Consider the following 25,803-nt stretch of genomic DNA (forward strand, 5'->3'; position numbering starts at 1 on the left):
ATGCCTAAAAATACACACTTACACACAGACATGAAACACACCCAAACACAAGCAATAAGATGCCAAGACATAGCACGACACGCAAGAAAGTGCACTAAGACAGGAAACACATACAAACACATGCAACAAAAGGCCAAGACACTGTAAGACACGCAAAGGCACATGCACCACTTCAAAAAGGGCAGGACGCATCACTGGCAGGCAAGCAGGCACCCACGGGCAAGCAAGCAAGCAAAGAGAAGCAATATCAAGGCCCTGTGTGAAAACCAACGTTACACAGCAGAAATCACATCAGCCACGTCCGTACATAAACACACACACACACACACACACAACTTCTCCAAATCACACCGCAGTCTCTCGTTTTTGCTCCACTTTAACACCGTCATAAACATTTAGGCATGTCCTTGGCCTTTGCTGGGGCTGCGTGGTAGTGTCCCTTAAGCTCGTACCTCCCCTCCCGTCCCAACGTCTTAACCCACTCCCCTCCTGGCTTAGATTCCCTCCACATCACCTGTTCGGGTTTTTTTCGGTGGTGGAGTGTGGTTTGACGGGAAATGCGTGGATTGTGGTCAGCTCGGTTGGTCTGGGGTTTAATGTTGTAAGTTTCCGTGCTTTAGTTCAGTCACTCCGTCTCAGCCAGTGTGCGGACACACCTCTCCCACTTACGTTGTAGGTTCTCTCTCTCTCTCACTGATGGTTTCAGTAGTTAAAATTCTAGGACACGAACTAAACGGTTAAAAATATTTCGCTAAAAATACTCTACGTTAGATAATATCCGAAAATATCTCTTATAACTAGAAATAAAATCCCGTGGTGATTTAATGAGATATTTAATTGGCATCTGGGACCAAAGCTTTAGGTAAAGAATTTCAACACGTTGCTGATGCTTCTTTTCTTCCTTTTAGTATCGACATATCCATATAAAGAGAACGCCGGAATTTAATTATGTGCTATAAGAGTAGACTATTTTGGCTGGGTCAGTGACAAAAGCCCGCCAGATGCTTCAGGATATAAGCAGATAGAATTATGAGCAAATGCTGACCTGAATCATCACTGTCTGCAAAAAAAATAATTACTCAACAGTCTATTAAGAAAAAAAAAAAAAATCAAGCTTAACGAGTGGCTGTTCAGCAAAATTTCCAAGCCCGATCTTTTGTTTCAGAGCAATTAAAAAGCACTCTTTCTCCCACCACGAACACTAACACAGTCTCTCTAACAAGACAGAGTCGTGACGCTCCCTCGGTGACAATAAAGTGTGCGCCGAGGGACCAACTATGTTACAAAAGGATGAAAAGTCACGTCTGGCTGGGGAATTTGCCAATAGAGCGTTCCGTACAGACTTTCCAGCAATAAAAGTCCATTATGTGGCACCCCTGGGCGGGCCTTGTGTAACAGTACTGAGGGAACCTAAGGTGAGGGTATGGCAGTGAAAGGAGATGAGAGTCCCCCCCAAAACTTAAGGAAATTCCCTGTCGTTGCTAAGGTAAGGTTAGCATATGGCAATGAAATATGAAAACACGAGCACAAACTTCTAATTTTTTTTACGTTACTAAGACAGGATGAGCGAATGGCACGTAAAGAGAGGTGCACAGGCCAATGTCATCAGTTTTACTAAAGCTTAATTGTGGTAGTTGGCAGGGTATGGAAGGGTGCGGGATTGAAGCGACATGACAGCCAAACAATCTTATTATTTATTCCCCATCCTAACTAAGGTCCATTATGGCAAGAAGGCATGGCGGTGAAGGGAGTCGATATAAAACTACACACGTTTAAGATTAATTCCTGAAACAAAAGCAAATTTTACTACAGAGGAAAAGTAAAATTAAGGTATGAGAAGGGTACACGAATAAAAGTTGATGAGAGCCCCATAAATTAACGATTAATCGCTTGTTATACCAAAGGTTTTATTTACTTATTTATTCATCCAGTTTTTTTCATTTAATTATATATTGGTTTATTTACTTATCTATCTAATGCTTTCTTTTTTTCAGTCTTTATTTACAGTATTTCTTGCAGGTGTAAGGGAGTGAAAGGCGATGAAAGTCACCACAAACTTAACGACTCATTCCCTGACGTCACCAAGATTTACCATTGCACAAAGAGGTATGGGTAGATTCTTTACCATACTTCCTCTGGTCTTTCTGAAAAATAAATCTATGCTACGCTAGAAAATGACAGTAAGTTTCTATTATCTTAGGTTTTTGTATAAGTCTGCTTGCATCGCTTATACCAATATGTTTGTCTTCACTCATGCAACCACGAAACGCGTCACAGTCAAAGCAGAATTAATAACAAGGTGAAAATATACGAAAAACGAAACGAGATAAGACGACTGAGAATTACACTCTTTTTCACTGTAAAGAAAAATCAAGTAGGCTCCCTCGTAAATCTAACCCTAAGTATTCAGTGGGTGTTAATACCTGCTTACGGCTCCCATCCAGAAAGGGAGAGGAGTGGGTGAGCACAAACCGCAGCTCATGAGTGTACTTGAGCTGTAATAAGGTGACAGCAACATACGCAATCTTGCTCCCCTGGACAGCGCGTCGATCACATCTATCTGCGGCCACATCAGGACCTATGCATCACTGTCGCTTACTAGCCAAATGATAGGGTAATTGCACGACTGGTTCTGCTTGTAATCAGTGCTTTTATTTCATGTCGACTGGAACGGGTAGATGCGTATACTTGGGAGGTGATAAATACAGTAATAATAATAATAATAATAATAATAATAATAATAATAAAAACAATAAAAAAGAAGCTGGTAAGATTATTTCTGTCACAAAATTAGGGAAGTTGCTAATGCAAGTAAATTTGTTCCGAGGGAGCATGATGATAAAAAAAAATGATATCGTGCTGAAGGGGTTATGGCGTAAAATGCGGAAAATAGACCAATAAGGCGTGGGAGGCTTGGCAACAGTTTTCCCATGGCGATTTACCTTCAACATCTGACCGTAATATTTTCTAGTGTTTTTAATACTTTTTAAATATTCCAGATTCCTTTGACTCAGCTAAATAAAATCACTTACCGTTAGAAGGAAAAGAATACAAGAATTATTGGTCTTCTGAGGGATCAGTCTAGGCACAGTTTATAGAATCACTGACAAGACAATAAATCTGATGTGAAATTTATATAAGAAAGGCATAAATGGCATACAAGAGGCCAGGAAGGCGTAATAAGTAAAATAAACCGCTAGGGAAGAGGCGCTCAACCATGCCTCTGCAAAGTCCAAGAAAATACAGGCCTCTGGTGTCATGGAGTCCCAGCAAGCCCAGGCAGACCCCACAACGTCCCCATCACTCACTCAGCCAGGCCGCTAATGAGCCCAAAACCCACAATAAAGTCCGGTGAGTGAGCTTAACGAGACAAAAGCAATCGAAGGCAAAAGGTTGAAGGTGGGTGTGCGGCGGCAGGCTGGGGTAAACAGGCGCTATCCATCCATCCCTGCCCGCTGCTGCTGCGATGGATTCCCCTCTGTCCTGCCTAAACCCCTCCCCTCATCTCTCTTATCTCCCTCCCCTCTCCCCTCCTACCTCTACCTCCCTCCCCATCCCCCATACCTCCTCCATCGCCGCCTCAATCACCCTAATTAACCTCACCCCGTGTATAGCCACTGGGGGTTAAGTGTAATCAGCTGCGTCCGCCCGTTTGTCTGTCCGTCTGTCAGTCTATGCAGCTCTATACTAAATTCCAGAGGAAGGAACTGAACGTTGTACTTCGGCAATAGTTACTTATGACTAATTCCCGGAATGTCGAACAATGAAGACGCAAAATATGTACAGTATATATATATATATATATATATATATATATATATATACACACATCTATCTATCTATCTATCTATCTATTTATATATATATATATCACTGAGAAGAATATACATTATGTACATAACATAAACATCAGGAGAGAGAGAGAGAGAGAGAAATATCAATGTTTATGTAACCTATTACGTTTTACCGAAAGTGCTGCGGTGCAACAAAGTCTCTCCTGCTCCTAAGATACACTTGCTTCAATAATACTGTGAATTAAGCTCTGCACTCATTGTGGGTTATTACGAAATTCGTACAAACTCACTAATGAAACTAATAATAAACAATTTTTGTAATCAAACACACTCGAAAGCACGCACCGAGGCTTAACATGTACCTTACTCACCATTTTTGCTAAAACTCATAATTTTAAATCCAAACTAACTGACAGAAGGACAAGCTGACTTTTTAATTGCATTCTTATAATTAGGCTCGTGTTGTTGGAGTTGCAGGCAGTGTTCATTGTACGTGTTTATTTTGACTTTGACTTTCTTACAACATAGAGTTGGAACACGCAATTATAAGTATTTATGTTAACACAACACATTTCATACTTAGAACAAGGAACATAAGTATTCAGGTTACTCTTACGACGCATTTCAAGATGAGAACACATGCCATCTCATCTGCAAGTTAGAACTCACAAGGATATATAGTTAGGTCCTCTTACAACGCCTCTTAAAGACAGACCACAATTTTTAGGCCACCGATACCCATATAACAAATCTAGACGTTAGAACACATGAGTATTTAGGCTACTCTTACATCGAAACTTTACTAAGCTCTTAAGTTACGATAAATGAGGCACAGTCTAAGCCTTCGATATAATGCCCCTCTGGCAGAAAGGCAACCCGACACAACTCATATCACGGCCAAAGATCTACCCTTTCAAACATTATCTTCACTACTGCAATCCACTATCCGTGTCGAAGGAATGCAGCACACACACACACACACACACACACACACACACACACACACACACACACACACACACACACACCTATAATTACACTCACCATTTCACCTGCACATACTGGTACACTTAACCATCTGACAGATAGGGTTTCCTCCAGCTTAGGGAACTGTCTTGTGTCAGCTAAACTCTTAGACTTCAGGGTATAATATAGCTGTATCTGTAGCTAACGCCATATTATCATGCTTGCCACTAGAACAAAAATTCCGAGGTTTGCGGGATAATGAGAACACTAACATTGGTTTCCGGCAGCGAGACTGTTGATTAGAGAGAGAGAGAGAGAGAGAGAGAGAGAGAGAGAGAGAGAGAGATACTGATACCCACAGACAAGTATATTCTCTTTCCTTGTGAAGAAGGCAAAATGTTAATCCCTTGTACACGATTACCACTTTTCAAAAATTTATTCCTGTTACCGCTAGACAAAACTAATATATTCATCTAAAGAGACAACTTTGGCAGTGAAGCAGAAGCCGTCTCCGTTAATCCCTTCTGTACAATGAAGCTATTTTTATTTTTTCTTGCTACCGTCAAGGAAAATATTTCAGCTTAGGGGAGACCGACCATACTTCCTTAATACCTTCAGTCCCTTGACATTTTATTAATTTACTTTTGCTATTTCAGACGAATTTATTCAACACAGTAAAGACTTCCAAACCCTTCATTTCGAATGCACCTCTAAAGCTGAGTAAATCATCTGGTGGTAGCAATAATGTAATGAAAACTATGTCACCGCGATGAAGTGGTAACTCATTCACTACAAGAAGTTTACCCTCAGCTAAAAAAAAAAAAAAAAAATCAACAGGAAGAAGAAATAAAAAAAAAATCTAGGCAGTTTATAGACAGACAGACAGATAGATAGGTAGATAGACAGATAGACTGATGGATAGATTAAATGACTGACTGACTGCTAGTAGATAGATAGATAGGGACAGACACGGTCGGGACAAATCTAGCATAATTTACCAGCAAAATTAGACGATTTTATATGGCTAAGTATGACCCATAGGAGCCTGAGTGTGATAATTACATATTCATTTATTTCCTTATGTAATTAAGATCGACGATAATAACTAAGCCTAACTGTGAGCCCGGGGTCCCTAAGTTAATTACCTGGGGGGTGGGACTGTATTCTCCTCAGCTTAACACCTTCTCCTAAGCGATTTATTCTTCACCTGACACGTTAATAGTGTCCTGGTGTAATTTATGAGTAACCCCTTACATCCGAGAATGTATTTATTTTTATTCTTGCTCTGTCCAAACAATTTTACTTATCCCATTTGAGCGCCTTAATAGGGAGTGAAATACTGAATGTTGTTTTTATTCCCTGAAGTTTGAAAAATCGCTCTCGAACTCAGTAAAATCGTCGAGATAGAGAGAGAGAGAGAGAGAGAGAGAGAGAGAGAGAGAGAGAAAGTACAAGATATCGTACATATGGGGCAAATACTCTAAGCTGAAATAAACTAGAAGCGCAGACAAAAATCTTCTTAGCTCTCTAAGAATATAAAAACCTTCTAATCTTTCTAACAATACGACCACAAGACAAAGCAAATATTTCTCTACACGCGTACCAGCCTTCCTGCCGCTGTACTGAGGCGAGCATGGCATGTTGGTGTGGATTATAGTGCTGGTTTTGTGAGTTTACTGTATGTGTTGTAAAGGATTTCTGAGTTTTTTTTTGGGGGGAAGGTTATTATTACTGTTATTATTATTATTATTATTATTATTTTTATTATTATTATGGTATTTGCCGTTATCTTGCATTTCTATTACTTATTTTTATTAACAATAATACTTTTACAAAAATTACTATTACTACTGCTACTACTACCACCACCACCACCACTACTACTATTAATACTACTACTACTACTGCTACTACTACTACTATTATTACTACTACTACTACTACTATTACTACTACTACCACTACTACTATTATTATTATTACTACTACAACTACTACTACTACTACGTTGCTAAATCAACAGGAACAGTGAAACAACGAAAAATTACAGTAAGTCTGAGGGAATCTATTCATTAAGTACGACAATTACCATGCTTCAAAAGATGATTTACAACAGCACTAAAAGTAACGGTACTGTTAATCAATTATGAAGATAATTACAGTGCTATTACAGACGCCGCCGCCGAAGAGGAAGAGGGCAAGGACGTGGATGAGAACGATGATGATGATGATGATGATGATGATGAAAACGAAAGTCCCAGAACAAACCAATCCTCATCCCACATCACTTCACCCCCATAATCCAATGCATCTCCATTTTAAACTCTCCCTACTCATTAACGCCCGCACCAGGCAGACAGGTGTACACACACACACACACACACACACACACACACACACACACACACACACACACACACACACACACACACACACACACACTGGTAACACTTCTTTTTCTCTCTGACTGCAATGTCTGTGTGTAAACAGAAAAACATATCCTGAAGACAGAATAAACTTAATTACAACTAGGTAAAAAACCGGTTGGTAACTCCTTTCCTTAATCTCATATTTTATCACAGTAAAGAAAAGAAAGAAAAAAGAAAGGAAAGGCAGAGAACAATACAAAAAAAAAGTGACTACAGAACATATCTTCTTAAAGGAGTATTAAAACTAAATGGCCAATTTTCATCCACTTACGGCCAATAATTCTTCTGATTTAACTAGCTAATAACCTAAATGACGATATATATTGGGATAAATAATTAAATCAACTTGCAATATAAAGCTAACGTATTAATTCCTCTAGTTGTATGAGCAACAAAATAACTTACTACAAAATTTCTGCATGCAATTTCACTTACTACATTACATGAAGACCAAGAATTTTATTAAGGAACAAGACACACACACACACACACACACACACACACAGGAAAAGAACCTCACAGACAAGTAAAATCATATTATAGCCGACCTGCCAAGACGCATTATTTGATTCCACGGTATAAGAGAAACAGCTGCACGTAAAAAAAAAAGGGGGGGGTGGGGGGAGCACTTCAATTACAAAGCTCACCTCCAACAAGTGTGACCTATGAAGTAAATGAACACTAAGGGTGAGCTGTGGGTGTGGGGCAGGGTGAGGGTGAAAGAGTAGGGTGAGGGATTTGGAGTAGTGTGAGGGTGTAAGTGTGAGGGTGAGTGTGTGGATAGCCTGGGGGTGTAGGGACTGGGTGAGCGTGTGGGGGCAGGATGGTGTGCGGGAGCTGCAGGGTGTGGGAGCAGGGTGAGGGTGTGGGAGTAGGGTGTGTGTGGGAGACGGGTGGGAGTGTTGATGTGGACTGTGAGGGGCAAGGTAGAAGGGCCATAATGAGGTTATGAGTGTGTGGGAATGGAGAGAGAAATACGGGCAAGGTGGGAGCCGAGTGTGGGATGTGGACAAGGTGGGGGTGAGGGTGGGGTGGGGACGAGGTGTGGGTGTGGGTGAAGGCAAGATGACAGTACAGTGATGCTAAAGGTAGAGTGAGGATGAAGGCAGAGTGACAATGAGGGAAGAGTGGGGTGAGGGAAGAGTGAGGGTTGAGGGCAGGGTGAGGGAAGAGTGAGGCTGAGAGTAGGGTGAGTGTGTGGGGGGAAGCCAATACTAGTGAACTTTGCTGTACTTTCAATATCTAGAACGATAGCAAGTCTGGTGAGGGGGGGCAGGGAATCAGAGTGTGAAGTAAGAAAAGTGAACGGAGAATGAGAAGAGTGGAGGGTGAACGGAGAGTGTTGACAGTGAGTGGTAGACAAGAGTATTCGTGGGACAGAAGGACACAGATGGTGCTTCACAGATATCCTAATAAATATAAACCAGTAAGCGTCACGTCCTTCTCTCATACCGATCCTGTTTCGCAGGTAAAAGTCATATCACATCTGGAAAGTTAGAATATGTGCTTCAATATAAGACCAACAGGCACTCAAGAACACCATTAATAATCATGTGAGTCCTTATCCCTTTCACTACAAAGACATCTTTCTTATTATCATCTTGTTTTTTTCCAAAGATTATATTCTGCGTAGATGTTTTTCGAAGTAGAGATGACATATGGCTTTCATTATTCCTTTCAATAAGACAGGCTTTTCCTAAGTTGAAAAAAATCGCTTGGAAGTAGGAAGATTATACCATAAATTTAAGTCTCTGGTTGGAAGGATTAGCCAAACTCAGCAGGTATGGCGAAAATCCAGGCAGCATCGAAGCCACGGTCAAAATATTATGAAACTGAATGATGGAGGAGACGGACAGCTAGACGGACAGGCTGGCGGGAACCGGTACCTTAAACCACGTAGGGCCTGGTTGGTGGACAAAAAAAACAGGGTTAACTTATGAAGGTGCCAGGGGGTGTGACAGTCAGGGTAGGTGAGGGGTAGGGAGGGGGCGCAAGGGGAGAAGAGTTAGGAATAATGTGGGGGAGGCTGGGTGTAGGTGCGGGGTAGGTCGAAGATGTCAGGTTGGGTGATTGTGTGGGGCAAGGGTGAAGGTGTGGGACACGGGTGAAGGTGTGGGGCAAGGGTAATGGTGTGGGGAAGGGTGAAGGTGTGACATATGATGAAGGTTTGAGGTGTGGGGAGGATGATGCAAGGGTGTGGGGAAGGGTGTAATGGTGTAAGGTGGGGTACAAGGGTTTAAGGCAGGATGCAAGGGTGTAAGACAGGGTGCAGGAGTATTGGAGAGGTGCATGGGCGTTTAGCATGGTGCGAGGGTGTAAAGCAGGATGCGAGTGTAAGGCAGGAAGCAAGGGCGTATGGCAGGGGCAAGGGTGTGGGGCAGGGGTACAGATGTGGGACTAGCTACTGGTGTGGGGAAGGGATACGATATGAGATTGGGTTGAGGCTGTGTATACGCACTTTGTGAGGTATATACCTTGAAGATGAAAGGAGCAGAGTGAGAGTGTTTGAGGGACTGGGCGAGTGTGTGAGGAACGGAATGAGAGTGTTAGGGGCAGCAGGGGAAGGGGGCAGGGTGTGGGAGGGGGGGTGGGTCCGGTAGGGGAGTATGAGGGGCCAGGTGGGGGAGAGTGAGGGCAGGGTTGGGAGTGCGAAGGAGAGGTGGTGGCATGTGGAAGCAGGGTAGGGGGTGTGGGGACACTGTCGGGTAGTGTGGGAAAATGTGGAGCAATATCCGCAAGTGAAAGGAAAATAGTGGGGTGGGCTGTAGGAAAAGTGGATGACTAGAAGGGATGGGTGGGCAAGAGGTGGGGAGAGTGACCAAGTTGGACACAGGATCAATGGAAGGGGAGGGGCAAGGTAGGGGACAGTGGGGACTGAAGGGAGGGTGAGTGAAAGGACAGGGTGTGAAGAAGGGTGGGTAGGTGTGCGGGTAGGGTGAGGGAGTGAAAATATAGGGTACGATAATGTGAAGGTAGGGTGAGAGATGTAGTAATAGGGTGAGGGAATATGGGGACAGGGCTAGTGAATATGAATTTAGAGTGAGGGAGTGTGACGAGCGGTTAGAGAGTGTGGGGCTAGAGTGTGGGGCTAGAGTGTGGGGCAGGGTGTGGGCGGGTGACAGATGGATGAGTGTGGTGGCAGAAGAGGGGAGACTGAGGGAGATTAGTGATAGAAAGGAACTTTAGAAACAAGAGGGAGATCAGGGCAAGTGAAGATGGGTGGTAACCATTACATACGGGCGAAAAATGGGTGAAGAAGAAGAACAAGAAGGTAACAAAGTGAGACGATTGAGAGACATGCATCAGGAGGGCGCACGACACAGCTAGGAGACTCAAGCAAAACAAAAGTCAGGAAACAGGAGCCCAAGCGATCCCTAATGAACGCTCCAGTAGCCACCAATCTATACTCATAATCAGCAGAGCGGGGATGAAGGCCAATTATAGGGTGGGGGGTGATGTGTGATGCCGGGCCAGACAAGTAAATGTCAATGTCGAGTGGCGGACTAGAAATTGGCGTCGGAAACAATGTACGAACCCCAATACAAGAAACTAAACGACTCCCTGGGGGAAAAAAAATTGTAATCAAAATGCAGTGAGACAATTACATTACAGAAAAGGAGGCAGAACGGGCATCCACCCTAAACATCCCGTGCACAAGGACCAAATTGCCGCTTCTGTTTCACCTTTCGACCTCTTGAGCTTTTTCAGACTAACCTTCATCACTGCACTGGAAAATTTTACAATACCCGGCACATACGGTACAGCCGTACTCGGACGACTTTAGATATATCAAAATGAGTTTCCATTAACCCATTACCTGCACGTAGGTATCTAATTAGGACTACGCCATACGACTGTGTTTCTCTAAGAATCATCCAAGGAGTCAAAACGTTACACAATTTTATAATGTTAAGAACCATTATCACAACCATCACCATCATCGTCGCCATCACCCTCACCACCACTACCACCACCATCACCACCATTCTAACCTTTTTCCATTAAGAAATGAGGTGGGTAAGACCAAGAGCAAAAGCAATAATGAAGCACACAAAAAGAGCAACAAAAAAATCAAACTAGATAACTTGGCAGTCACACACCGAGTAGGTTAATGTGTGTGTCTGGTGAGTACTAGATTGGGGATGGGGATGGGGGTGGGGGTGGGGGAGGGGGAGGGGAAGAGGGGGTAAAAACTGGAGCAGGAAAGCAGGAAAGTATGAGACACTAGATCAGTAAACTAAGCACCTATGAAAGTTAATATTAGTCAGCAAATTTAGGCAAACACTAGCCAAGTAGCTCAGTGGTGTGTCTAGTGAGTACTGTATTCTTTATTAGTTTATTCTGTGGCGTGTGTGTGGAAAGGAGGGGGGGGGGGAGTACTGCACGGGGAGGGAGGGGGAGAGTAATGAGCGTGTAGGTGGAGAGCAGTTAGTGGCAAGACCTGGCACGGGACCCTGAAACCTGAACCACCGGGTCATAAAATCCTAAGTTGGGTTCGAAACTGGAGACGGTGCGAGTGCAGGCGTTCCGAAGCCTGGTGGGGAGGTCAAACTGCTGGGAGGGGGGGGAGGATGCAGGCGATGGGAGGGGGTGGGAGCATGTAGGTGATGGGTGAGGGTGGGGGGGATGCAGGTGATGGGAGGGGGTTGGGGGAGCGGGGGGGAAGAAGGGGAGAAAGGAGGAGCTTGCAGTAGAGGGGAAGGCGATGGGAACTACAGGGCAGAAAGCAATGGAGAGGAACTATTGGAGAGACAGGGAGGGGAAGAAACAAGAGGAAAGGAGAGGAAAGGACTTGGGAGAGAGGGAGGGGGAGAGAATTAGAGGTAGGGGGACGAACAGGAGGTAGGGAGGGAGAGAAGATAGGGTAGGGAAGGGGAGAAACGTGAGGCTGGGGACAGGGAGACAACGTCAGGTAGGAAGAATGTCAAGAAAATGAAGGGGAGGGAGTGGGGTATGGGTTAATCGTTATGAAACTGGGGAAGGGGAAGGGGGAGGGGGAGGGGGAGGGAGAAGGAGAATGGATGGGGAAAGTGTGGGAATGAAAAGGAGAAACGAGAGGGGTGCACCTGAGCAAGACATTAGCCCACCAGTTCGAAACTCTGAATGTGAGACAGTCGCATGAAGCAGACGCTCACTCACGTGGTAACCGTGTATCAGGGGGGTAAGGACAGGAGGAGGAGGAGGAGGAGGAGGGGGAGGGATCATCAGCTTCCCTAACTTAGTCCTTTTATAACCTTACCTCTCTCACATACAGTTGCCAGCTGATAGTGTTTGCTTACTGCTTCACTAGCACTTGTTTCGCGCTCTGGGGTTCGAGATGATGGGAGGAATTTGAGTGTATAAGGGGTAGCTTTGGGATACACAGAAGAAAGAAGAAGAGAGGGGTGACGTGTCAGAAAAGATAGGAGATGAAATAGCTATCTTGTCGGAGGAGCGAACAGAGGGGAGGTCGAAAGAAAGAGGGAAGAGGAAAGGAAGAGGGAGAGACAAGTGTTATGGGACAGAAAAGTAGGGTAAGACGGGGGAAAGGGAGGGGGAGAGGGAGAGCGAGGGGGACAAAGGGAAAGACAGGGAAAGGAAAGAGGAAGAGAAGGGAAATGCAGACAGAGAGGGAAGGTAATGGGAGAGAGGAAGGGAAGGGAATAAGAGAGCGAGAAGGGAGGGAAGGGAGAGGGGGGGGGGAGAAGAATTTCTAAAAGACACTAGCGAGGAGAAAGCGCAGGAGAAACAGGGAGCAAAGAAGCACAGGAAAACAGAGGGGGAGGGAGGGGGGAAGCGGGAACAAGAACGGGGAAGAGGGAAAAAAAAATATATGACTGAGACGAGAAGTGGATACGTTGGAAGAAAGGGGGAGGGAGGAGGGGGAAGGAGGAGCTGGGGCGGAGATGAAAGGGGAGAGAGAGGAATCCGAAGACACGACTACGTAGTTGAAGAGAGAGGGGGAATGGGGGAGAGAATAGAAAAAAAGAGAGAAAGAAAGGTACTGTAAAGAGGGAAAGAATGAGACAGGAGGGTCAGGGGGACAGAAATGAGAGGGAGAGAAGAGACAGGAAAGAGATGAAGGTAGGAGAGAGAGAGAGAGGGTGGAGGGAGAGTGAAGCAGGAGAGAGATGAAGGGAGGGAGTGGTTGCAAATGAAATGAGTGGTGGAGGAAGCGGGAGGGAGGGGAGAGAGGGAAATAGATGAGTAAACAGACAGACAGACATAGATACAGAGAGAGAGAGAGAGAGAGAGAGAGAGAGAGAGAGAGAGAGAGAGCGTGGGGTTGAGTGAGAGGAGAGGCGACAACGGTCGGGGGTTGTGAGGTCCGAGAGGCAAGTAAGGGAGGGAGGGGAGTGGTAGGGAGGGAGGGGAGGGGGAGGGGGTTGCATCAGGATGGGGTGTGGGTGGGGTGGGGGTGATGCCAAAACCGTCGGGGGTTGGTCGGTAAGATGCAGGTGACCTCTGTACCCACCACACACACACACACACACACACACACACACACACACACACACACACACACACACACACACCTGTCATACTCACTACACACCTGTCACTCACTACACACTTGCCCTTCATTACATACCTGCCACTCTCTCCTCACCTCTACTACGCCTGCCACTCACTACATACCTACCACTCATTACACGCCTGTCACTACAACCTATCACCCGACACACACCTGCCACTCACTACACACCTACCTCTCACAGCACACCTGCCACCCACTACACACCATTCAAGCTTACTTCCCAGTATCGCTGAACACTTCTGTCTCACCACAACCCTCCAATTACAACCACACATCTACCTCACAACACTCCTTGCCATTATCACCACACATCTGATATTCTCACCACACCTGCCTCTCACCACAAAACCCCCCAATACCACTATACACCATTCACTGTCATTACACACACCGATCATCCACTACACACCTGACCCTCACACCAGAGACACCTGAAACTCTCCCAACTTACTCATCATTCTCCCCACACACCTGTTAGTCACCTACAGAAATGACATAATCACACATCTGTTACATTCACTTACACATCTGCCACTCACTCAACAAACCCATCACTCACACACACCTGTCATTCTCCTTACACACCTGCCAGTCTCCCCACATAACTGTCGTTCTCACCTAAACAGTCACCCTCCTAAAACACCTATCTTTCTCACCTACACACCTGTCACTCTCTTGAGACACCTGCCATTCTCTCCACACAAGTCATTCTCACCTACAAATCTGCCACTTCCCAGACACCTGTCACTCTCACCACACACCTGCCACTCTCCCCACACACCTGTCAGCGTGCCCCGTCCCACACGCCACCAGTGAGTTGCATTATGTCTGAATGAATCGTGACTGTGTTCTGATCCCCCAAGCCACATGAAAACAGCGAGGCTCCTAGCTCGATCTCACAGTCCTTGCCCCCCCTTACCCCACCTTCCCTACCCCCTACCCCCCTCCCTCATCAGTCATATTCTCCCTAAACCTCACTCCGACACCACCATCCGAGCCACACACACTCACACCCACAACCCTTCACTCACAATTTTCAAGCTCGGCTAACACTCCTCGTCCTGCACCGCGGAACAGCTCGCTGTTTAACCGCATCTCATAACATAAACAAAACCGCTCACCTCGCCCACACTCACTTGACCAGGAATCCCCCCAGCATCGCACACTCCAGAACACACAGGACGTGACCTTGCTGGCCAACACTTTCCTAGCTCTTGGAAACCGCACGGACCTCGCTGGACAATGCAGGGCTACAAATATGGATAAGATCAATGTAGCCAGGTGCAGGGGACAACATCCAACGCAGTAGTTTACACGGTGTGAATGTCCACTATATATCGCCTGTTGGTTGATGCCGGTGGGCTGTCTTCATATGCGGCAGTGCTTTTGAACGAGGTAAACTTATGCCCTGTTGTCACTCAGCTTGATCGATTTTTTTGCGCAGTTAATGCAAGCACAAGAAGGGTCGCGAGGGGGACAGGGTGAGTGTGACCAGGGGTTGTTTACTCACCGTACTCGGCGGATGGGGCTTGGTGGTATAATCCAGTTTGCCTCGTGGTGGTGGGTACGGAGAGAGTCAATCCGCGGCCAGAAGGGAGAAGGAGCCTCTGAGAAGGGGCCTCGAAAGAGATAAAGAACACAGAGGAGCGGACAACGAGTTCTCCCTACCACAAACTATCACCGACTGAGGCTGCCACCCGACCCGCGCCCTGCTGCTTAGGTTGCCAACTTGCTGCCACGCATATACTCCACCTCACCCTGCCGCCGCCGAGTCAACCCTTGCCGCCCTCCCACCAAACCCATTCACCGGGATTCTACAACCATCATCAATAACATCATTCATCTCCAGATTTGCCATACAGAAAATGAAGACACTGAGAACAAAAGCCCTACAGAAAGTGTTGGCATATCAAGCCTCGTACACCCGGTGTCTGTAGTGGTCTTGGGTTCATCAATGACCTGCTGAGACCAGTAGGACCCGTCAGAGCCTTCAATGCAGCTAAAGCAATGATCACGACTGAGGGCCACCGCGACCACCCACCTACCTCCGCCCTCTCACGCCCAATCCAACTGTTGAGTACAACTGCAGTTTAGGACAGTCCCTTCCTTTTGTTAGGTTGATTACGAAAGGTTAGGTTAGGTCAGGTTAACTTAAGTTTGGATAGGTTTGGTATGGTTAGGTCAGATCGTTAGTAACTTAGGTTTGTTTACTTGGATCAGGTTACTTAAGCTTGGATATGAAAGAGAGAAGGAGAAAAAAAAATGACTGCCTGAAATTGCAAATTTACCAGCTATTGTTTACCGAGCGTAGCCACCCACACACCACTCCTCTGCCCTCTGTCACCCCGCATCATCACGCCTCATCCCCCCTTTTTATTTTCCTATTCCGTAATTCGCTTACAAGTAGGAATACAAGGTGTTAAATTATCCCAGAAGGAGGGTGTATGAGATTTAATGAAGGGAAGAAGAGGGTATTTACCACAAAAACTAAACAGCACAGCATTTCACGCCCAACCCTAACGGAGAGGCAGACCACCTAGGCAGCAGACGCTTCAGCGTTGTATAATGATTTCCTTGTCAGAGGGAATTCTGAGTGTACCACCTTAATCTCGTTACCTTCATCCCAGGTAAATTATTCAATTTTAAAGAGACTGGTCTTCCCACAGCTGAATAAAACAATCTGAAAGTGGCAAAAATATACCTAACATTGTAGTCTACTGAAGAGGATGAACTCAAAGGGGGATTATGAAGAACAGTATAATGACCTATAATGATAAAGTGAACTGCTTTTCCAACAATGGCTTCGTATTCATTAAGACTCAACTAATTTCCTGGAGTTAAATCAAGTCTCCACAGCAGTTTACTATAATCAGAAATGGTTTAGTTTTCGTATTTTTCACCTTATTATTCACTCGTTTCGTTAAGTGTTTCGTACCTGTAAGGATGATGACTCGTGTATATAAAAGCAATACTATTCACAACTTCAGCAAGAAGAAAAAAAAAACGTTTTGTAAATTTGGACCCTGATCCTTGTACAGTATGCCTCCGTGGTAAATTTATAAAAGGATTCTCACTCGATCCTTCTGTGAGAAAAAGAAGTAAGGATGATGATGATGATGATGATGATGATGACAGCACAAAATAACTCTGAAGTATTGGTGGTGGTGGTGCTTGCCAAGGGATGTGTTATACATGCATCGCCACGCTCCCAACTGTACGTCATTTACATCAGTTCCTAATGAGTAGCTGTAATCTTCTAGCTGCTGGTAATTCTCTCCACTGAACTTAATCATATGACATAAGCTTATATATAATTCGTAGGTTAACTAACACGAGGAAAAAAAAATTTTGTTTCAATTTTTTCCTTTTTTTTTAAACTTCTGCCTGGATTTCTCTCAGTGAAACAAAAGCTAACAAGAAGCGGTGCCAGGCACAGCAAACCGGGCCCCGGCAGTCATTTTAGTGCTGACGTATAAACGCAACAGGATATCTAATCAAAGATGTCACATATGAAATTTGGAGTCAATTGGGAAAAAAACTGACGAATTTATGCCCATTTGAAAGTTGAAGTCAATCGGGTGAAAACTTACGAATTTATGCCCATTTGAAATTTGGAGTCAATTGGGTGAAAATTGACGAATTTATGCCCATTTGAAATTTGAAGCCATAACCACCTGGCATTGACCCCCCTACCGCTTACTGGGCGGTGATTCCCCTGACGTAATGAGGCATGTTTTAGGATGCAGATTTGGAAGATGCAACTTCAGGTTTTGGTTTCATGTCTATACGATGCATTTGAAAGGAGTTATAGCGAAGAAACGATTTTTACCCCTCACCGTTTTCTCTGTCTACATTTTTTGGCCCTACAGCCCGGGCCTTGGCCCAATTTGGCCCAAAATTTAATCAGGTGGTCAGAGGGTCATAGCCCACCATCCCTGTAATTTTAGTCAAAATCGCACCAGTGGTTTTCGCGTAAAGTTGTTAGCAATCAGACAGCAGACAGACAAACACACAAACCGAGTGCAAACAATACCCGTCCCCGAGCCCCTCCGGAGCGGGGACGAGTAATTAAACTGCTACTGCGCCCACCATCCACTCACTCGATGCAGAACAACTTATAAGTTATCGATAAAATGACAAGCCAGATGGTTTCCTGTAATCCTGGAAGCCATATACTAAGCTGCGTGGTAACCATATAACCAAAGGGGCTCATGGTAGTCGACTGGGTTAAGGTGCTCCAACTGAATGTGGCCCGTAAGGGTTTCCCTCTGACAGGTAGCTGGCGTTTACTGCTTACTCATGGGCGAGCTGCCCGGTCACCCTCTCCTTAAAAAGTGGCACTGAGTAGCCTAGCCCAGGACCCCAACGCTTCGTTCGTTCGTTCGAAGATTTCCTGCACATATAGTGCAGGCCAGGCCATACATTAGCCCGGTCAGTGGGGTATGGGCTGGTTAAAAAATAGTAAGTGGGGAGGACAGGACCTGGGGATTGCCCAGCACACACGTCCTGTCTCCTGACTGGCTTTGTGGACCCCAACGCTTGAGAGAGACGGGTAAATAATATTATTACTGCACTGTTACAGGTGTGACACAGAGGCAATGCCATGTGAAAAACGTTGATTTTTTTCTAAACTACATCCTGCCATCATTCTTTGCTACATTACATGGGATTTCAGAACTCATTGTTATGCCATCAGTCGAGCATCAGTTATTGCAAGAGTACCCATGCCGATTGCCATTTCACTCGGAGAAAGATGTATGATCATTTAGCGGTCAGGAATTTTAACGTGAATTTCTGAATACCAAACATTTCAATATTATGCATGAGAAGCATATTCCATAGGCAATAAATAACTTCTATAAGGATGCAACCACGACAGATACACGTATATTGTTTGGTGGTTTTGACTACAGAAGTGTGTGTGTGTGTGTGTGTGTGTGTGTGTGTGTGTGTGTGTGTGTGTGTGTGTGTGTGTGTGTGTGTGTGTGTGTGTGTGTGTACGCAAGTTTGGGTACATAAACATCAAATATGAATGGTCTACCTGTGGTGGATGGGGCTGTCAACACAAATCAGATACGTAGAAATTAACCTCTGACATGACGCATTAGTAAACTGGGATTCAAGTTGGGTTTTTTTTTTTTTTTTACTTTTTTATTTTTACAGCTGGAGACAAATGTTCGCTTGTTATTTCACCTCTTCTACAAGTAATTTCCCTCTGCTGGCTAATTTTCCTAAGGCGAGAGAGGCTTCACATGTTTCCCTGCCTGTAGACGATTTTCTTTGATGCGACGCGTCAGGGATGAGAGTGATGAACATGCTCCAAGTGTGATGCAGACGCAGTGGACTGGCAGACGCACTTTTGTCCCTGGTTGTACAAAGGAAAAAATATCCTCCACATTCCGTCTGAAGAATATTTACAACTGACGAAATCCAATGAAAACTCCCTCTCTCTAACAGTGCGTGTTTCAGATGGTTCGATTGTTCACCACATGGATTCGTCTAGTTTTAGGAAGATTCTCTCTCTCTCTCTCTCTCTCTCTCTCTCTCTCTCTCTCTCCACATACACGGGGATAACACCGCTGATTGACCCCTCCTGCTATAGCTTTCGTGGGAGTGTCATGTTTGTGCTAATTTATGGACACGTCACTCATATCTCCAGTGACTCTAACTATCAGGACCCGGTGTGATGCTGGCACTCTACACGACACCACATTTTTCTACTGCATATTTGGTTTCTTGTTAACCATCATCTACGGAAAAAAGCATCCACCAGCGACCAGTGAAATACAGGATCATTATACATCGTGCATAAAAACTGGAAATATATACATAATTTATACAGCTCTTCGACCTTAACTCCTTCATTGAGAAACCGTACTTTTTATTTTTGCTCCCACCAAACCATTTTTATACAAATTCGGGGGAAAGTGAACATTATATTGCATCTAAACCTCAGAAGCGGAAATTATCACCTAAACTGATGAAAAATAATCTGGCGGCAGCAAAACTAGAATTTTAAAAAACTTGGGTTGGAGGAGTTAAGTATACAGGTAAATAATAATAATAACAACAATAATAATAATAATAATAATAATAATAATAATAACAATAATAATAATAATAATAACAATAATAATAATAAAAGTGAACACACTGTAAGGACTTGCAAGCGTACAACAGAGCTGAAAAGATCGTGGTAATTTGGTAGATACAAAGGGAATGCTTAATCAACACTACAGCCAGACTACTATACCTGTTTACTCTAACTTGGCCTAAAATCGCCATCTCCTAATCTAAAATGCTGAATTATAACTACAGACTGACACTGATATATAATGTTAGTCACGAAGAGGTGTGGTGGAAAGGATACGGAGCCGTAGTACTGTCTGCTCCCACTGTGCTACGTTAAATAAGCCTCGCAAGGACGAAAATCTGGGCCAAGCAAGGGTGAAAGGAGTATATTAAGTAGAGTTTCAAGCCGTTCAGCAAGGTTTACTAAGACTCGACTGAATCTCGTAACTGCTGTCCCCTGCAATGCGCCATCCACCTAACCACTGACTTCTGAACGGAACTGTACATTCACAGGTCCCGTTGCTGTCCATACCACGCCGACGGGAAAGGAGTGGACGGAGATGAAGATATGCCGTAAAATTCACAGGAGCACAAACAGCCTGGCTCTGTGGTATGTGGGTACGGACATATTATTTTCATACGTCTGTCGTAACTCACCAAAGGATGTTTATATGATTCTGTACATTCAGGTGGTACCATACTCGGGGTTAATCCATTCAATAGGATAACCTTTCGAGTGTATTATTTCAACTTGGGGTGATTTTATTTAGCTTAGGAGTCTCTCGATGTGGAGAATTATATAAGGCCTTCAGTAACTCCTTCAGTACATGAAGTCACTCCCAGGCTAAATAAAACCATATGGAGGAACTGACACTAAGTTACTGACGCCCAAACATTAAACAGTTTGATTATCAAGGTGCAGAAAATCATTTAGAGGAAGCAATAGGACAAAAAAAAAAAAAAAAAAAAAAATCGTGTTGGAGAACTCTTATACACTCATATATTTAAATATATCCAGCTCTTGGCATTGATATGACAGCTCTTTCCCTGAGACACAGCAGTCCTATAAGCGATACACCTTCACATGGCACCCCTTTGGCACTAATAACCATTACCCATATTGAATACTGCAATGTCAAGAACGGAGGTATATATTTTGTATGACATGTCGGTAGGTTTCGTTGTGGAAAAGTTAAATTTTGCTTCAATAAAATTAAAAGAATAAAAAATCAGCTCCCTGCTCCAGCCTCGGATGAAACTCTCGGCCCATCGAATAGGAAAGCACATCAGTAACTAACTTACCACAATCTCCTAACTCTAAGAGATGTGTAAGGATGAAACCAAGACAGCAAAGTTGTATCTTCGAGCCGTGTCCACACAGGTGGGTGAAGTAGTTTAAAGACCATATTGTCTGGAGGATGTGGGAAAGTAAGGCATAAAAAAAAGGCCATCGTATTAAAGGAGTTTTACCCTCCCATGATCTAAACGGTACGAGGACAGGTGGGATGACTGCGTGGTGGAGATGGTGGTGGAGATAACTGGTGCTATGGTGGTGCTAGTGGGGGATGATGGGTTCTATGGTGGTGCTGGTGATAATTGGTGCTCTGGAGGTGATGGCGGTGGCGATAGAGGGAGATGATGGGTATTATGGTGATGACGGTGATACTGTGGTGATGGAGATAATTCGTGCTCTACTGGGGGTGATGGTGGTGGAGATAATGGGTGCTATGGTGGTGCCGGTGGTGGGGATAATAGGTGTTATGACGGTGATAGTCGTGATAATAGCTGCTTTTGGTGGTGGTAGTGGTGGTGGAGATAATGAGTGCTCTATTGGGTGGTGGTGGTGGTGGCGGTGCTGGTGGAGATAACGCGTGCTCTGGTGGGGGGCGAAGGTGGTGGAGATAAAGCGCGCTCTGTCTGGGGGTGCTGGTGGTGGTGGTGGTGGTGGTGCTGGTGGCTGTGGTGGAGATGGTGTTGGAGATAATGCGTGGTATGGTCAGCAGCGGCGGGCCTTATGGGGGTAGACAGCGGTATCGTTCAAGGGGGATTATGCTTGACAAAAAGTTTAGATTGCAACCGCTTGGACGTACGCGCTGTCTGCTGCCATTCTTAGTCTGACAGGCTCCTGCTGTCTTTATGTCTCCCCCTTTCTCCCTCATCTCTTCCTCTTTCTCTCTCACTTTTCTCTACCCAGTTCTTTCTCAGCTGTGTCTCATTTACCTTTCTCCAGTATGTCACCTTTTTCTTTCTCTCGTTTGTGGGTCTCTCATTCATTTACCCTCCACATCACCCTCTCTCTCCCTCTCTCTCTCTCTCTCTCTCTCATCCCTCAACGTCTCATTTTCCCCTCCCACAGCAATAACACATTTTTACCCCCTCGCCTGCAACCGGTTCAAAACGTTTCCTCGCCAAAGGTAACACAAAAACCCTCCTTACCCAGGGACGAGGGGCATCAAGGTTCGTACCCAAGTGAATCCATCGCCTGGCTAACATACCATCACCACTACCTGTCGCTCTTTACTCATGTGACCACTTCAGTACGAGGGGGGTAAGCATTCTCCAGATCCTGAACCTCACTTTCAGCCAACGTCAACATAAGTACAGTCTTCAGTAACCTCTTGAGTACAAAAGGAGATTGCTTAACTGAATAAAATAATATGGAGAGCAAGGAACAGTCTCAACGGGCAGATTACAGCTTTCAATAACACCTTCAGTACGAGAGGACTTTCATCAACAGAATAAAACTCCAAGAAGATAACAAGAATATAAGAAAATGTAAACGAGTGATAACTGGCTTTCAATAACCCTTTATATCGTATCGTATCTCCTCTCCTATAACCCTTTCCATATAAGACGTCCTTCCAAACTGAATGAAATCGCATATAAACAAGAAAAATTTAATAAGCATTCAGCGTGTATAGAGGTTGATGGTCAACCGTATACAAGTTTTATACCCTCACTTTCACCTATCCCTCTTTACTACTTTTTTCTTTAATATATTCCGCTCATCTCCACGCAGTACCGGTATCAGTATTCAAGAATTTCATATTTTCCAGAGAGAAATTTTTGAGTTTGGTTGAAAATGAGAAAATTATGAAGATAAGGCAATTTGCTAGGTAACAAGATAGGTGAGAGAGAGAGAGAGAGAGAGAGAGAGAGATTCCACGACAATACAAGTACGACAGGATAACTTACTGTAGACAAATGGGAGACTTCACTATGCAAAAACATGTAGAGGATGAAAATACTATAGAGACACAAGTTCACAACAAAAGTACAATATACGAAAGGTATGAAGAAATCGTGCTGCCCTAACAAAATGCAGAAAACGAGAGAATCTTTAGAAGAGGCCAAAGCGGAACACGAAGGAAAACGAAAGAAGGCACTAATCAATGTGCAGAGAAAGAAAAGAAAATGAGTAAATCCAGGAGATCCTTAAAAAAAAATGAAAAACAAAATGTACTGATGAACTCCAGTATGCTATAACAACCTGGGACTCAGAATATTAAGAATGGGCTTTATGTCAGGCAAAAAAAAAAAATAGTATACAGAAAAGGCACTACATTCATCTGATGCAACAAGAGAATGAGAGTAATGTACAGATGAGGTTCTTAATTTTGCAAATAAATGAAAGAGTAAGAATAATATTAAGAAGACTCACTCAATTTCCCAACAAAATTAAAAGCTAAAAAACAGACACTACAAAAAAAAAGTGGAAAATTATAACAGCATAAACACGAGTCACTGCATTAGCTGGCAAAAAATTGAATATAAGACTATCAAATACAGCACTCCACTAGGCAACAAAAGACCTCCATCCCAAACCTGCCCTCAAGTTAAAGTAGAATACACTAAATAAAAAGAAGAAACAACAAAGAAAAGGCATTGCATTGATAACAAAAGCAAAGGAGCAGAAAACAAGGAGATATTTTTAAAAGCGGGTGGCACTGCAATAGACAACAAAATCTCTGCCTTCCCCCCTACTCTCATCCTTCTCAATCAACGCAGGAAGCACTAGGAAATACAGGACAAAAAATAAGAAAAGAAAAAACAAAGAAGACGTACTACATTAGGTAATAAAAGGAGAACACGGAATATTTAAAGAAGCAGGCGGCACTGCACTAGGCAACAAAAGCTCTGCCTCCCCCCTTCCCACCTCCCCTCATCTCTCAGGGTCAAAGCAGAAACGTGCATTCAGAATCGTTGCCAAACCTCGTCCACCGCGCAGCCCATTGTTACGCTCTCTGCGGCAACACGCCAAACTTTTGTCCAGGAATCCGGGATGTTGGTTTTAGGAGGCGGGGTGGAGGAGGGGCGGCGGGCGTCTTTAAGGGCTGAGGACAAGGCGTTGGGAGAAAAAGGAGAAGAGAGAGAGGACCTAGGAGGAGTAGGAGGAGGAAGAACCTTGGAGAAGTTTTGAATGCGTGATTAAATGTTGTTATCGGCTCATCATTTGCAGTCTAAAGGTTAAAAACAATCTCGATAAGGCTTTCACATTAAAAGATGTCCTTTAGACGTAGTAATGCAAGAACTAATGAGAACCCTAGTAAAGGTTGATTAGAAATGTGCTCAAAAAATACTTAACCGTGCAATATTATCTGGCTCTTTTTTTCTCTGAACGGCATTCGCAATAAAATGTGTCCGCCATTCATTAACACATTATTTAATCCTCAAGAATCATGATGCCATTTCACGGGCCTAACCAACTGGGAGGAGAAAGGGGTGTAAATTTTCCTTATAGGTGCGTTTCACATACATCATGAAGACAGTCAACTTGTCTGCTAATCAGTTTATAAAAGAGGATTGAAAACCAAGCCATGTGTTCCCCTGCACATAATTCGTCCAGTCAACTCAATTGCCCGTCAATTTTCCAGCCTCACCAATTTCCATACCTCGGTTTTCACGCAGCCACCTACTCCATGACCTATCGCCCATTTTCTAACACAGAATTTGTCCTTTTAACTGAAATAATCCTCTCAGTTAAATAAACTGTCTGGTGTTGATCTAAATGCTATACCTGTGCGTTGCTCTGTCAGTGAACGGATTAACTGAAATACCCTTTAAGTATAAAAATTTCCCTCAGCCAAATGAAATCGTGAGGCTGTAACCTGAATAAATTACCTAAGCCCAATCACAGTAGTTACAGCGTTAAAGCCATGTTCAACACACGGACCCGCCGGCAGCACAAGGATGGGGTGGAGAGGCTGAGAAAGCAATCGCCATAACTACTTTTTAATCAAGCGAGCGAGAAGAGCGAGCAATCAGAGGCCGGCACGACTGACGGCACGAGCATTGTGATGGTACGGCCTCATCCTTACCCCTCACACACCCCTGCCGATATCCTTGCCGTGCCTGCATCCCTACCATGCCCAGCTGCGCACAAACCTCTGCCACTTCCCTACCACGCCAAAACTCTGCCATCCCCACACTCCTGTCGTGCCCATACCCCAACCATGATTTTTTTTTTTATTTATTATTTTTTTTTTTACCGTGCCCACACCGCTGCCGGACCCCCATCCCTATCATGCTAATATCTCAACCATGTCTTCACCCCAGCTGTGCCTGGTTTCCTGCCCGACCTGCATCCTTGCTGTTCCTTCAACCCCTACCATACCCAAATCTCAGTATTGCCCTCATCCTTGCCACGCCTACTTCTCTATCGTGCCTTCACCTCAGCCATAATCAACGCCCCTACTGTGACCCTACTCATCCTATAATCATCAAAACCCAAAGGAGGTGAAACATTAAGCGAACTTCTGCCCCTGACCTTACCAACGAATAGGGGTGTTGTTTGGATAGCGCTATAGTCAGATAAGACGTCACAAACTTCAGCGTTTTACAATATTTTGGTGCATTACATTACTATGGTGCTTTACAATACACCACACAAACTAGAGGAAATCTTGCAAGATTATACAGTGGCCTTTATCCCCTGAAATAGATGACGTCTTGTGTTAGTATAATCTTTCTACCTCCATAGGATTTATCATATTTAGAGATCGCTTTTACTGAAGGGGGAACATGA

At 44.3% G+C, this 25,803-nt stretch overlaps 1 protein-coding gene across 1 annotated transcript in view; it reads right to left on the reverse strand.

The window, feature by feature from the left end:
- The window catches only part of LOC145412506 (protein grainyhead-like), an 841,526-nt gene extending 826,234 nt beyond the window's left edge, over window positions 1–15,292 (reverse strand). Inside the window, exon 1 of the mRNA XM_080282393.1 lies at window positions 15,217–15,292. The gene's annotated coding sequence lies outside the window, so the exon portion shown is untranslated. The remainder of the gene's footprint in view (window positions 1–15,216) is intronic.
- Between the last annotated feature and the right edge of the window lie 10,511 nt (window positions 15,293–25,803).

Source organism: Coenobita brevimanus, chromosome 93 (assembly GCF_032717465.1).
Source record: "Coenobita brevimanus isolate Jiangsu-jjx chromosome 93, ASM3271746v2, whole genome shotgun sequence".
Classification (NCBI taxonomy): domain Eukaryota; kingdom Metazoa; phylum Arthropoda; class Malacostraca; order Decapoda; family Coenobitidae; genus Coenobita; species Coenobita brevimanus.